At 30.8% G+C, this 16144-nt stretch overlaps 1 long non-coding RNA gene across 1 annotated transcript; it reads right to left on the bottom strand.

Moving 5' to 3' along the window:
- Positions 1 to 8500: 8500 nt before the first annotated feature.
- LOC149226426 (uncharacterized) lies at positions 8501 to 15828 on the bottom strand. The gene is made up of 5 exons (XR_016247034.1): positions 15113 to 15828; positions 14885 to 14943; positions 9024 to 9075; positions 8808 to 8892; positions 8501 to 8669 (listed from the first exon to the last, which is right to left on the bottom strand). It is a non-coding gene; the product is annotated as an uncharacterized LOC149226426 (long non-coding RNA).
- Positions 15829 to 16144: the final 316 nt, after the last annotated feature.

Genomic DNA, 16144 nt, shown 5'->3' with positions numbered 1-16144 from the left:
ATTATTATTCATTAGTTAACTCATATTTATATACATAAATACAACGGATCAGTTCATCTTCCTTATGACTCTCCAGTTCACCCATCCGTTTCGGATTAGGTGTCAACAAAAAAAATATTCAACTTTATATTCACATTTACATTACTTGTATTACATTTAATTGCCTTTTTATACCAACCAAAATGACTGTAAAACTTAACTCATAAAATTACATTTTAAAATTATGTTGTTTAATAAAAATTAATATTTAAAATGAATTGATGTTTTTGAGAAAAAGTCAACTTCACATTACTCTCACATAATATTTTATATACCAAGCACTTTCACATTCACATTCACATAACTTTTACATGATACCTTATATACCAAGCACAAATGGTTGAAAAATAACTAGTAAAATTACATTTAAAATTTTGTTATTTAATAAAAAGTAATATTTAAAAATTATACAATTAAACCCTTAATTTTTACTTATTATGTTTCTGTTGTGTTGTCTAGTGTTGTGATATGTGATGTTGTGTTGTGTTGTGATATGTTGTATTATGTATTCTTTGTGTGTATATATAATTATACACATTAACATTCTGTGTAATATGGTGTATTTTAAAATAATTTAAAGTTATTTAATGTTTCAAAATATTTGTACAACAATGTTATGTTATTGGGGAGAGAAGGCGGAGGGATTCGAACCATGTCTGAGGGGAAGAGATCTGGAAAGACCCCTGATGATGGCAGCGAGGACCTGTCTGTGCATCAGACTTCGATTCATTCCAATGGGTTTCGATCGCTGGCCGAGGGAGAGGCCGTCGAGTCCACGGACGAGCATGAGAATGGAGGACGTACCAAGGCCCTAGATGTCACAGGGCCCGATGGAGCCTTCGTCCAGGGTAACGTCGTGCAAATGAGAGATCGCCTCACCAGGAGCCCTGATCTGGGAAACGGCTCATCAGATCTGGCCAAACACTGTAGATCCGGGGTGGATCTATCAGATCTGGCCAGATCCAGGCAGAAGATAGATGGAAGTCCGCCAGATCCAGAACTCAAATTCGTAAAACGGGAATTGATCAAGGCAGACACAGCGGATCTGAAGCAAATCTTTATCAGATCAACAGAAGGCAGACACGTTTGTGTGCAGATCTGGGAACGGATGAGGGTATTGGAGTTAAAAAAAGAGATCCAGGACAAACTGGGAATTCCAGCTGCATTACAAATTCTATTATTTTCAGGGCTATGCTTGCAGGATCAACACACACTCCAGCATTACAGGGTTGCAAAGGACTCAACTATTATCCTCAATCACCGATTGCGAGGTGGATCTAAGGGAGCTTCCTCAAAACCTACAGGTACCTATCGCGATGCAGCCAAAGGGAAAGAACCTCCAAAGGGGAAAGAATCCACAGCTGCTAATGTACCTCCAGGGCAGTATATCGTGGATCAATCGCCAGAGAGTCCCTCCATCTCTCTGGATTTACCAGAGGTAAAGTACATATTCTCAGATCTACAAAAAAATGTTGTTATTTGTAGATTTAACGGCTTTTGGCCTAGAACCGATGCATTATACCAATGGATCCACACGGTCTGGACAAAAAACTGCCAAATCCACCTATGCTCTAAGGGTTTCTTCATAGTAACTTTCCTCGTAGAAGAAGAAAAGGAAAAAATTCTCAATGAAGGGCCATGGTTCTGGGGCAGTGCGGGACTTTTTGTCACCCCATGGTTCCCGGAGTTTGATGCCAATACTATGGTGGTATCAAGGATGCCAGTATGGGTAAGGCTGCATAATCTCCCGATACATTTTTGGCACTCCAAGGCCTTATTAGTTATAGGGAATACCCTTGGAAGAACGTTAAAGATTGATACAGAGAGACACATAAAGGGAATCTTTACTTTTGCTAGAATATGTGTCGAGGTAGATCTTAGCCAAGGATTACCTGAAAGCATCATTCTGAACTTCAACAATTCACAGTGGAAGCAATCTTTGGACTATGAGAATACAGCTTTCAGATGCAGGGGATGTCAACAAACAGGTCATCTGTACAATGCATGCAAAAGCCTCAACAAGAGCAAGCCACAACAAAGGAAGCCCAAAGGATGGCAGAATATAGATGATGTCGTAAAGAAGAGAGACTCGGAAACGAAAGCCTCTTCGATATCAGAAGACGAAGAATCAGAAGCAGAAGAGGATGATACCATCATAGAGGAAGCTGAAACAGGGAATCAGAAGGAAAACATATCAGACAACAAGGCTCCACAGTTTCATCCAAATCAGGCAGAGAAGATAAACGATGACCAGAATATGGGAGGGATAAAACGGCACCACCATTCAGACACATCAGATTCAGACAAGGAATCAGGCTTGCAGAAAGCTGAAACACAGTTAGTCATAGCCTCGATTGAGCCCACCCAAGGAGAGTGGCGCAAGGTCGAAAAGAAAAAAGGAAGAAAAACCTGAAGCGTTTAAGTATATTCAGTTTTTTGCTTTCATTTCTCTTCCTCTCTCTCTCTCTAATTTCTTCTCATCGTTCTTTGCATGTTAGTCATATAACGTTGCGTCGGGTGCCATGGCACTGGAGCCCATTGGGCAGCTTATGGAAATGCATCATGCATCTGCAATTGTAACTTTTCATTCTTTAATAAAAAGTTACAGATTTTTTCCAAAAAAAAAAAAAAAACAATGTTATGTTATTTTCTTACTAGTATCTGAATTTGTATTTTTATTACAAATAAATGTATATAGATTTTATTTTTACATTTTAGAACTAAGTTTATACATCTCTTTCACATGATATTATTTCCCTCGCAACAAGTGGAGTATTAAAAATGAACTTGTAAACTTTCAAAGATAATAATAATTTTTATTTCAAAAATGGTTGTCTTCCTCACAATTTTCAAAGATAGCACACCTAAAGTTAGGAAGGAGTTGTATTTTAATTTTTAGTAATTATTTTATGTAATTGTTTATTGTGGTTTTAAAATTTTATCTTTATTTATTTTAATTTTGCAGTTTCACAAATAAGTGATATATTAATGATTTCTGATTTTGATTTCAAATCTTTTTCATCATTCATATGGTTTTCATATAATACCCTATATACCAATCAAATAGGATGTTTGAAATGTGATTTAACCAAAGATATTAATTGAAAAAATAAAAAGTGATACAAATAAGATTATAGTTTGAATATTTATTTAAGTTGTGTTATAATGTAATAATGTAATGTATTGAAAATGTTTGGTGTTGTGTATTTTGTTTGTACACATATAATATTGTGTATAATTTGGTGTATTTTAAATTAATTAAAAATTTTTATACCAACCACAAATCAATGTAAAAATCTAAATTTGTTTTATTTAACAAAACATACTCAAAATTAATTGATGTGTTTGAAAAAGAAATCCAACCTCAAATTTTAAATTTGATTTAAGTATACTCATCTCTTTTCACATTCACAATACTTTTCACTTGGTATCTTATAAACCAAACACAAATGACCATGAAAATTAATGTTGTGTTGTGATAGTAATAATGATTATACACTAACTTAGTGTGTAATATGGTGTATTTTAAATTAATTTGTTATTGGTATATAATGTTTTAAAAATATTTGTAAAACAATGTAATGTTATATGGTTGTGAATATGTAAATTTGTATTTTTATTATAAGAAGATGTATATAGATTTTAAATTTACATTTTAAAATTCCACTTCCACCATGATGTTTAAAATATTATTAAAAAATATTAATTGGAAAATAAAAGTAAAAATGATTGAGTATAGTTATCTCTTTTCACAATGACAATACTTTCACTTGATATGGATAAACCAAACATAAATGACTATGAAAATTAACTCATAAAATTATATAATTAATATCTTATTACTTATTTATGTTAGTGTTGTGATAATAATGATTATACACATAACTTCTTGTGTAATATGGTGTATTTTAAATTAATTTAATGTTATTGGGATTTAATGTTTTAAAAATATTTGTAAAACAAGATTATGTTATATGGTTATGAAAATGTAAATTTGTATTTTTATTATAAAAATATGTATGTAGATTTTAAATTACAAATGATATTTAAAATGTTGGAAATATATATATATATATATATATATATATATATATATATATATATATATATTAATTGGAAAATTAAAAAATATATATATAAATAAATAAATTATTTAAGTTGCCTTGTAATGTAATTGAAATGTATTGCTTGATTGTATGCCTATATATAATATTGTGCATTATTTGGTGTATTTTAAATTAATAGAGGCCTTTTGTAATATTTGGACAAAAATCAAAATTTTGATTTTTTTAATAAATGGATATTTTTCATTTGATTTATAGATTTTAATATAGTAATAGTCATCATAGCATGGCCAAAGCCCCATTGCAAATTCTATTGTTTTTCTTTTTAAGAATTTTAACTTGATTTTGTGAAAAAATAATGTATGTAATGTAAATGTGAGAAAAATGTTAAAAGTAATTAAAAATATATTCTTGAAAATTTGAAATTCCTCTAACATAGCTTTGGCCATGCTATCTTTCCCCAAAAAAAAAAAATAATTGTATTAAAATATAGTTTGAGTGTGTACATTAAAAATAATAATACAATTTGCACTTGATTTCTTGGTTGGCGCTATTATATGAAAAATAATGTAATAAAATTATAATATGATCAATCAAATTTTTTAAAATGGGAAGTTTAAATCAGAAATTATTGTTTGCAAAATTAAAGTAAAATAGTCAATTAAAAATACTTCACAAAGTGAAAATTTCAAAAAAAACTTTTACTAAAGCACTTCTAGCCTCCCCTCCCCTCCCCATCTCCTGTTCTTTCCATTTGCTTTGTTGATGGGGCATATAATTAAATATTTTATATTTTTTTAAAATCTAATAAACAATAATCCATTATAGATTTCACTAATTATGTATGAAATTGCAAAACAATTCCATTTACCTTTTTCGATCTATTTTCATTTCTTGATACCTTTCACTTAGCTTTAAAGTTTTAACAATAATTTTATTTTGTACCAAAATATATAAATTTAAAATCGTATAAATTTCAAAATTTTCAGGCCAAAAAAAGCTAGATAGTATTATATAAGAAATATAATGGCAAGTATTACATCATTTGCTAAGAAAATAGGTCCAGAAACATAATTTGCAGATTAGCCTGAACCAATATGGCCTAATAGATTGAATGTGACAATATTTTGAAATTTGAAATTGTTAATTTGTATTTAAAAGTTTTCAATATCATTTGTGGTTGGTATATGTGAAAACCATATGGAATGTAACCCATAAAAGATTGAAATTTAAAATAAAATCACAAATTTAAAATAAAATTTATCTTATTTCACTTCCCAATTAAATAATTAATAATAAGAAGCTTTAATTTGTAATAACAAATAACAAAAGTTGTAAATACTTTAATCAAATATTTTTTAAAATAATGATTATAAATACTAACCATCTCACATGAAATTGTGAAAGCAATTTTATGAAATCATTTGTAACTTTTTGTCAAAATATACAAAATTTAAAATCTTATTTGTATAAATTTTGAAATTTAAAAACCATTACATATCCTATTATGTGAAAAGCCATATTAGCTCACCTATGGTTGGGTATTAAAATTCTTAAAAAATAAAATTACTAAGAAACATCTCCCTTAATTATAATATACTTTTACACTTTTGTATGTTTATTTATTTATTTATTTTTGTGAGTTTATTTATTTTGTTTATATTTTTACAATATTAGGTATACAATCAAATATCACATCACACAACACAATATCACATAATAAATACAAAGGAAACTTAAATAATATTATAATCTTATTGTATAAATTTTTTATTTTTCAATTAATATTTTTTTATGGACATTTTGAATGTTGTTTGTGAATATCGTTTGTGGTAGTAAAATAAAATAAACTTATTGAAATTTATGATTTACATATTGTACAAATATTATAAAAGCTAACATTTATTAAATTTCAAATTTTAAAAGTTTCAATTAATTTAAAATACATCAAATATACACAATATTATAGGTATACAATTAAATATTACCAAGAGGCAACACAATTCAATACTTCACACATTTAAAATGTGAAGTTGATTTTTTTTCAAATACATCAATTAATTTAAGTATTATGTTTTATTAAATAACACAATTTTAGATTTTTACAATGACTTATAATTGGTATAAAAAAATTCAATTAATTTAAAATACACCAAATTATGCACAATATATTATGTGTAGAATCAAAATACACAACACAACACATTTCAATACATCACAATATCACATAATAAATATTTAAATTATAATCTAATTTGTGTAACTTCTTAATTTTCCAATTAATATTTTTGGTTAAATCACAGTGTAAGCATCATTTGTAATAGTTATATAATTTTGGTTAAATCACATTTTAAACATCATTTGTGATAGTTATTTAAAGTATTATATGAAAACCATATGAATGATAGTTATATAAAGTATTATATGAAAACCATATGAATAATGCAAAAGATTTGAAATCAAAGTTTGACATGCAATATGTAAAGTTTGTTCACCAACTTATATTAATTAATTAAATGAAATACATGTCAAAAATCATTAATATATAACTTATTTGTGAAACTAGAAAATTAAAATAAATAAAATTAAAATAGACAGTTACATAAAATAATTATTAAAAATTAAAATACAACTCCTTCCTAACTTCAAGCATCCTATTTTTGAAAATTGTGAAAAAGACCCTTTTTAAAATAAAAATCATTATTATCTTTGAAAATTTACAAGTTATTTTTAATACTCCACTTGTTGCTAAGGAAATAATAACATGTGAAATAAATGTATAAATGCAATTTTAAAATGTAAAAATACTCATACAAACTCATGTAACCAAATAGCATAACATTGCTGTACAAGTATTTTGAAACATTAAATCTCAATAATTTTAAAATGAAAAATACACAATGTTAATATGTATAATTATATATACACACGCAAATTAATTTAAAATACACCAAATTATGCATAATATATTGTGTACAATCAAAATACACAACACATTTCAATACATCACAATATCACATAATAAATATTTAAATTATAATCTTATTTGTATAACTTTTTAATTTTCCAATTAATATTTTTGGTTAAATCACAATTTAAACATCATTTGTGATAGTTATATAATTTTGGTTAAATCACATTTTAAACATCATTTGTGATAGTTATATAAAGTATTATATGAAAACCATATGAATAATGCAAAAGATTTGGAATCAAAGTTTGACATGCAATATGTAAAGTTTGTTCACCAATTTAAAACAAAACTAATCTTATATTAATTAATTAAATGAAATACAAATCAATTTAAAACAAAACTAATCTTATATTAATTAATTAAATGAAATACAAATCAAAAATCATTAATATGTAACTTATTTGTGAAACTTGAAAATTAAAAAAAATAAAATTAAAATTTTAAAACTAAAATAGACAGTTACATAAAATAATTAATAAAAATTAAAATACAACTCCTTCCCAACTTCAAGCATCCTATTTTTGAAAATTGTGAGAAAGACCCTTTTTAAAATAAAAATCATTACTATCTTTTAAAATTTATAAGTTATTTTTAATACTCCACTTGTTATTTATAAAATGTAAAGATACTCATACAAATAACATAATACTCATATTCAAATACTCATAACCAAATAACATAATATTGTTGTACAAATATTTTGAAACATTAAATCTCAATAATTTTAAAATGAAAAATACACAATCTTAATGTGCATAATTATATATACACACAACACAACATCACATATCACAACACAACACAATACAACACAACAACAACACAAATAACAACACAACACAATACAACACAACAACACATAAATAGGTAAAATTTAGGGTTTTAATTGTATAAATTTTAAATATAAATTTTTATTAAATAACAAAATTTTAAATGTAATTTTATGAGTTATTTTTCAACCATTTGTGCTTGGTATATAAAGTATCATGTGAGAGTAATGTGAAGCAGATTTTTTTTCAAAAACATCAATTCATTTTAAATATTAATTTTTATTAAATAACATAATTTTAAAATGTAATTTTGTGAGTTAATTTTTATAGTCATTTTGGTTGGTATAAAGGCTATGCTGTGAAAAAGAAGTAAATATGTTCAATCAATTTTTTTTAAACACAAAGTTGAATAATTTTTGTAAAAGCATTAATTTTAAATTAATTAATTATATAAATAAAATTAAAAATTAAAAATCATTACATCAGAAACCATATTTTAAAGTGACTTGTATCATAAAATTATTGTTTGCCAAACAACTTAAAATAAAATGTTAAAATTAAAAAACTTATAAAAAAAAAGAGAAAAGAAAAAGACAACCATCCAAGACAATGAGACTCCTCCAAGATAGCTTTGGCCATGCTATCTTGGAAGGTTGGGAGAAGGGGTCAACCCCCTCTCCAAAAAAAACTGATTATTATTGAAGTATTGTTTTTGAGTGGTACATCAAAAATAATAATACAATTACAATTACAAAGATTCTTCGTCCTTTGCCAATGCACTCCCCTTCTTGGTCCTCTTCTTTCCATCTACCTTCTTGGTCCCTGCATACCATTAAAAAAATTATAATTTTGATAATATTTTAAGATAATCAATAACAAACAATTAAATATTTTTTTAAAACCAGATCAAAATTAGTCCATTAAACATGGAGTATGAAATTGCAAAACAATTCCATTTACCTTCTCATATATAATGTTTTTGTTTTGTTACAACACTCTGCATCTGGGTTTGAGTGGAAAAGCTTCCAATCTATTTTTTTTATACCTGTTTCATATAATAAGAAGCTTCAAAGTTGTAATAATAATTTTACCTGTTTCATATAATAAGAAGCTTCAAAGTTGTAATAATAATTTTATTTTAAAATAATAGTTGTAACTAATAAAAATTTCACTCACCATAGTTGTAACTTCTTGTCAAAAGCCCTCTCTCCGTCCACTTGTTTTATGCCTGTTCGACAAAATAAGAAAAATAAATTTTTGGTTACAAATATACCATTAGATAATAAAAACAAAAGAAAATTTAAATACCCTTTCATATTTGATTAAGAATAAAAATTAGCTCATTGTAAATTTCACAGAGATATAATTCCTGCCTGGAAGATACTTTAGGAGCCATTAACGCACTTCAAGATTGACTGATTCAATCAAGCTAAGCAACTTGGTAGCTTACCTTAAAATAAATTAATTACGTTAAAAGAACATGTGCCAGACGCTCTGATTGGTCATTGCGCTCACAGAATATCAAAATATATTTAAAATATGTATTACATTCATGTGCCACGCTCTGAGGGGAGGTCATTGGGCTCACACAAGTCACTACAGTTGCCTGGCCTGGCCTCAGTAACTCAGTAAGTTGATGGGAGAGCAATCGAGGGCCTACAGCACAAGACAAACTGCTGAATTGAGTCTGTTTGCCCCTACAGCGTAAGACAAACTACTGAATTGAATCTGTTTTGTCCTACAGCGTAAGACAAACTACTCAATTGAGTCTTTTTTGCATTAATAGCGATGTACACCCATTATAAATTCTGCTGAACCGGTACAGGTGGGAACCATACCCATTGTACAATTCAGTATGTTTTACATATGGTACATCAATTGACCTGTACCATATTTGATCAAACTATCTATCAAAGTCCAGAAGAGCTTATTTATGCATGATTAATTTGTTACTTTGAAAAGCTACACAACATTCAAAAAAGATATACATTGTTGATTATACAGGATGAATATAGTGAATTTGCATCAGAGGATATGTGCAATTTACCTTCAAGAGCAATAGAAATATATTTTTGGGTTGCCTTGAACAATAGAATATTCCCCCTACAGGCATCTTATGATATATCAGTTTGGAGAGCATCAGACTGAAGATATATTTCAGGTTCCTGGAAGAGTAGAATATTCCCTCTTAAGGATGAGAGAGAAATAATAGTAAAATAATTATTGGACATGTATCAGATTGTGTCTAGTAAAAGCCCCTGTCTATCCAGTAGTGTGACAGATCGGTTTGGGGAGCATCAGACTGAAGATCTGAAGGTTGCATGTTCGGTCCACACTCACCACCATTGTATTTTTGTAATTCATTCTTTAAAAGGTTTGTTGAACACTAAATCGATAAATGAAAGCAATACAGGGAATTACTATGACAAAAGAAAAGTTCATTCCTGTAACACTCAAGCAGGCATCTGTCAAATACTTGTAACAGAAGGTGAAACTAAATGACTTCATTAATAACTTAACTTTGTCTATCCAGTAGTGTGACACCTACATTTGGAGAGCATCAGACTGAATATCTAAAGGTTGCATGTTCCGTCCACACTCACCACATTGCATTTTTCTGTAATCAATTCTTCAAAACATTGCATTTTTCTGTAATCAATTCTTCAAAAGGTTTGTTGAACTAATTAGATAAATGAAGGCATTCCAAGGAACTACTATGACAAAAGAAAAGTTCACTCTACATGGCAAACTGCAACACTCAAGCAGGCATCTGTCAAGTACTTGTAACAGAAGGTGAAACTAAATGACTTCATTAAGAACTTGTATGTCATCCGTAGTGTGACACCTAGGTTTGGAGAGCATCAGACTGAAGGTTGCATGTTCGGTCCACACTCACCACATTGAATTTTCTGTAATTCGTTCTTCAAAAGGTTTGTTAAACTAAATAGATAAATGAAGGCAATCCAAGGAATTACTATGACAAACTAAAGTTCACTCTACATGGCAAACTGTAACACTCAAGCAGGCATCTGTCAAATACGAGCATCACACTGAAGGTTGCATGTTCGGTCCACACTCACCACATTGCATTTTCTGTAATTCGTTCTTCAAAAGGTTTGTTATCTATGAAGGCAATCCAAGGAATTACTATGACAAACGAAAAGTTCACTCTATATGGCAAACTGTAACACTCAAGCAGGCATCTGTCAAATACTTGTTACAGAAGGTGAAACTAAATGACTTCATTAGTAACTTAAGTTTGTCTATCCAGTACTGTAACAGCTAGGTTTAGCGAGGGTCAGACTGAATATCTGAAGGTCCTCACTCACCACATTGCATTTCTTGTAACTCATTCTTCAAAAGGTTTGTTGGACTAAATAGATAAATGAAGCAAATCCAAAGAATTACTGTGACTATTAAAAAAAACAAAAAAATCACTGTACATGGCAAACTGTACCAACGGAAGCAGGCATCTGCCAAATACTTGTAACAGAAGGCTGGCTCTCAGACTTTAGAAGTGAAATATGATGCCTTGAGCACTGACATGAACACTGGTCAGGCAAAATCAGTAGCCTATTGCTTTTCAAAGTAGAAATTGATTCACAAAGAGAAGCTTTTATGCATCTATGATAAGGAAATCCTAAATATTGACCCTTATGCATGTTGTCGAAAAATTCAAGCAATATTTATCCGGACAACACCTCAAAATTGGAAGAGCATGAAACTTTGAAGTATACATTTCTTATCTATGCTATCTATCGTAGAACTGGGATAGAAAAAAAATTATTAGCTGTATGTGCAAAAGATGAGAGGGCAGCTGATAGGCTACAAAACTCCAAAAAAACCTAGGAGGAGGACAATGGGTATGCATTTCCAGGCAATCTGATTTTTTTATAAGAATTGCACATATCTAGTACCGAAATCCATATTTTAACAAGGCGGAGATAGAAGAATGCCAATCCTCATCTGCTGTTGGTCAAAAGTTGACATTCCAGTGGTACTAGGACATTCCAAGGATCTGGAACTTCTCATGCAAGCTATTCAATCAAAGTCCTGATAAATAAGGGGATTTAGGCATTGCACAAGTAGCAACCTCTTGATCCACCAGCAGCAGAGATTGACCATCTTAAATCTTGCCCTAAACTTGAAAGACTTCTCGATTGGAAAGAAGATGGCAATTCAGTCTCCGTAAATTGCAATGGTTTTCAAATGGGAAAAAACTTTACCCTAATTAAACTCGAGTGGATCCAAATGGTTGTTCATGGGAGCTAGACTGTGAATCAGAACTACGCATTGGTATATCTACCGCGGCACAGACACCTTATTTGGACAAGGTAACAAACTATGCAAATGACCAATTATCAAATCAAAATACTGAGTGCTAGAGACTGATAACAAAGTGACCAACCAATTATCAAATCAAGACATTGAGTAGCGCAGACTGATCACTAAGTGACCAATTTTAAATCAGAGGGAAGATACACAACCGATTACACTGATTAAGAAAACAAACAATACCATATACGTATACATAGAAACCCCAAGTACCCCAGATATAAGTTATAGATAAAGTTTACTGTTCGTCCTCACAGCAAGCTATTCATAGAGCAATCCTGACACCCTTTCTTTGCAAAAAATCTAGACACGTCACGAGAATTGTGTGCCATACAGCAGCCCAAAAAGTCTAGACACTTGATTATGATTAATCGTGTGAGTCATCAAATAAAAAGCCTGCTAATAAAGTCATCAAGCCTTTCTTCCAGAAAATTATAGACACACGCATCAATAAACTGTGTATTCTACGCTGCAAGACATGCTGAATTGGGTCTGTTCTGGTTAATAGCAATATGTCAGCCCTCCATCCCTAATTATTGGGTGCACAATAGGTGATAGTGTCAATTAAAATCTTCTCACCATTGGCATCCAACAAACCAGAATGACCAGGTTCATCTGAATGTTTACTGGCCAGATGCTCTTGCACCCTTTTCCTCCCCACCATCCAGAATACCCCTCTTGCTCATAGCTTCATGGCAGATCCTTTTAATTGACATCCACTTTCTGCATTTATTTAGCTTAGTTGAAGGGAAAACCCCAGAAGAAGGGATAGAAAGTAGATAACCAACACCAACAGTTTGGTTTGACTGCTCATAATACTGGCCAGATGCTCTTGCACCCTTTTCCTCCCCACCATCCAGAATACCCCTCTTGCTCATAGCTTCATGGGCAGATCCTTTTAGTTGACATCCACTTTCTGCATTTATTTAGCTTAGTTGAAGGGAAAACCCCAGAAGAAGGGATAGAAAGTAGATAACCAACACCAACAGTTTGGTTTGACTGCTCCTAATACTGGCTCAGGATACCTCATAAGATGGGTTACTAAAAAAAGGTTCACAAGGGTGGCTCAAGATACCTCATAAGATAGGTTAAGAAAAAAAAAAAATTCCCAAGGGTGTGTTACAGCACCTTACTGGTAACATCATCCTCTTACATCCATGCTCATTTCTGGCTCCATATTTCATCTACCTCACTGGTGGATTTCTCATACCTTTAAAATCCCTTATAGGCTCATTCCTAAAGTATATTTAAGGATAAATTTTAAATTAATTGAATTTCTATCTTACTGATTTGAAAGTCCCTTACTGGCTCATTCCTCAAGCAGTTTTAAGTATGCATTTTAAATCAGTCTAGTGATTGGTATCAGGGTAAGGTGTAATTCTAGGCTAATCTCAATTACTAAACCATATAATAGTGTGAACACTAGAGCTCAATTCAGAACAAGCTTAATCATACTAAGAGCAAGCTGCGTATAGGGCTAAGAACTCACTTTATTTATATATATAATGATGAACTCATACAGGGTAATAATGACGCATTTACGAGTAGTATGTTGGTAGCTTAATTTGCTTAAGTGTACATGATAGCAGTATAATTCAACTCTTAACATACCCTTAGTTATATGTCTAGTTAATCCAAGAATATGTAAAGAGGCTCCTGTGGTTCTGATCACCAGGCTGCTGTGGTTCTGATCAGGGAATGCAGAATTATTTCTACTACTAGCCTCTACATATTGAACTTCTACAAAAGGTTTCTAAGAAGAAGACTCTGGAAACCCCAAAATCTTTTTTAGACTTGGTTATTAGAGGGTTTTATGCTAATGCTAAATCAGCACAAATAAGTTGAAATTTCATAAACAATATTCAAAAAATAAAACCTAATAAACAATACCAAAAAAATAAAACCCAAAGAATTTGAAGAACTAAACACATCACAGATTATGAAATAAAACCCAAAGAAATTGAAGAACCAAACACATCACAGATTGTGGTTCTGATCAGGGAATGCAGAATTATTTGTACTACTAGCCTCTACATATTGAACTTCTACAAAAGGTTTCTAAGAAGAAGACTCTGGAAACCCCAAAATCTTTTTTAGACTTGGTTATTAGAGGGTTTTATGCTATAATGCTAAATCAGCACAAATAAGTTGAAATTTCATAAACAATATTCAAAAAATAAAACCTAATAAACAATACCAAAAAAATAAAACCCAAAGAATTTGAAGAACTAAACACATCACAGATTATGAAATAAAACCCCAAAGAAATTGAAGAACCAAACACATCACAGATTATAAACTTCTAAAAACAATTTCTAAGAAGAAATTTCTGGAAACCTGAAACCTTATTTAGATTTGAACATTCAAGGGTTTTATGCTAACACTAAATCACTCTCAATTTATTGAACTTTGATAACAATACTCAAAAATTAAAACCTATTAGGACATAAACAGTACTAAAAAACTAAAGACAGAACAACTAAACTCATCAAAGATTATAAAGTCTTTCCCAACCAAAAACCAGAAACATAAAAGAACCAAACTCATCAAAGATTATAAAATCTTTCCCAACCTTTACATGCAAATTTACATGCAAATGCAATTGGGAATAAGAAGTTTTTAACTAAAACCATAGTGCATATGTATCTAATCCCTAATCTTATGAGATAGGAGAGAAACCAAAAAGTTAACGTTAATCTCACCTGTAATCTAAAAAATACACCGCAGCCGTGTTTTCCAGGATGGTCATATAGTTCTTCACCTGCACCTCAAGAGAAAACGGCACAAGTTAATCCAAAGAAAAAAAAAATATGATAAAACTTCTGGTAGAAACACTAATCTATCCATGAGATATTGAAATACAATTATGTCATCTGATAATGTATTTAAATCTGATAATTTAAATACCAAATAAATAAAACAGTACCTACCTTCTCAGTCTTCACAATTAAATCAATCATCCAGTCTTATGCTCATTGCAACATCGCCCTCCCTCTTTTGCTTATTGCGACATCGCCCTAGCTCTTTGACCCAGCAAACAAGTACCAACCTCTCACACCAGAAGCAAAAGAACAGCAAACAAACCCAAATCTAGACCAACCACAAGAACCAAAAAAACAGCGAACAAACCCAAATCTAGACCAACCAGGAAAAGAAAATAAACAGAAACAAAATAGATAAAAAGTAAAAGAAAATGCAGACAGAAATTAAGCATGGCCATGCTCCAGGAAAAAAAGAAAACACAGAGTATCAAAATGCAACAAACAGCAAAATCTGTCCTGCTCTTCTGTCTAAACCCAACAAATTCCAAAATCTGTCAGGCTCTATTATCTAATTTGTTCTACCAATCTCCTTCTCGCCAAGCTCCAGCGAAAAATAAGCCCACCATCTCTCCAATCTTCTGCTCTCTCCTTCTCCGAAAAATAAGCCCACCATCTCTCCAATCTTCTGCTCTCTCCTTCTCCGCCAAGCTCCAGCTAAAAATAAGAAGCCCACCATCTCTCAGATCTTCTGCTCTCCCCTCTTGCTCAGTCGGCCAAGGTAGCAAATGAAAGGCCAAAATTCTCCACTCCGGCTCCTGCCGGCCAGGCTAGCAAATGCCTACCAGCTACCATCTATCAGATACTCTACAATCTTTAGCCTTCCACTCTTTCTTGCTCTGCCGGCCAAGCGTGTAACTGTGATAATATATATCGGATTTCAAGAATTTCGAAAGTTTTTCCCTCTTTCAAATCCGCCGCTAGCATCCGCACAGAGCCCAATGCCGCCTTTGACATCAAAATGTGTATTTAAAATATGATCTGCACAGAGACCAATGTGACCGTTGAAATTAAAATATGGTTATGTGCATTGAACTGTGCACCATGTACTTGTAACCTGTTTTTATTATTATTTAGAGTTTGGAGTGGTTTATTTGTTATAAAAAATAAAAATAATAATAATAAGTTTATTAATCATTAAAA

Source organism: Pinus tabuliformis, chromosome J (assembly GCF_031772625.1).
Source record: "Pinus tabuliformis cultivar Carrire ecotype Pingquan chromosome J, CPIR1, whole genome shotgun sequence".
In the NCBI taxonomy this organism is placed as follows: Eukaryota; Viridiplantae; Streptophyta; class Pinopsida; order Pinales; family Pinaceae; genus Pinus; species Pinus tabuliformis.
The sequence above is the reverse complement of the archived record's forward strand: the minus strand, read 5'-3'. Positions and strand labels throughout refer to the sequence as shown.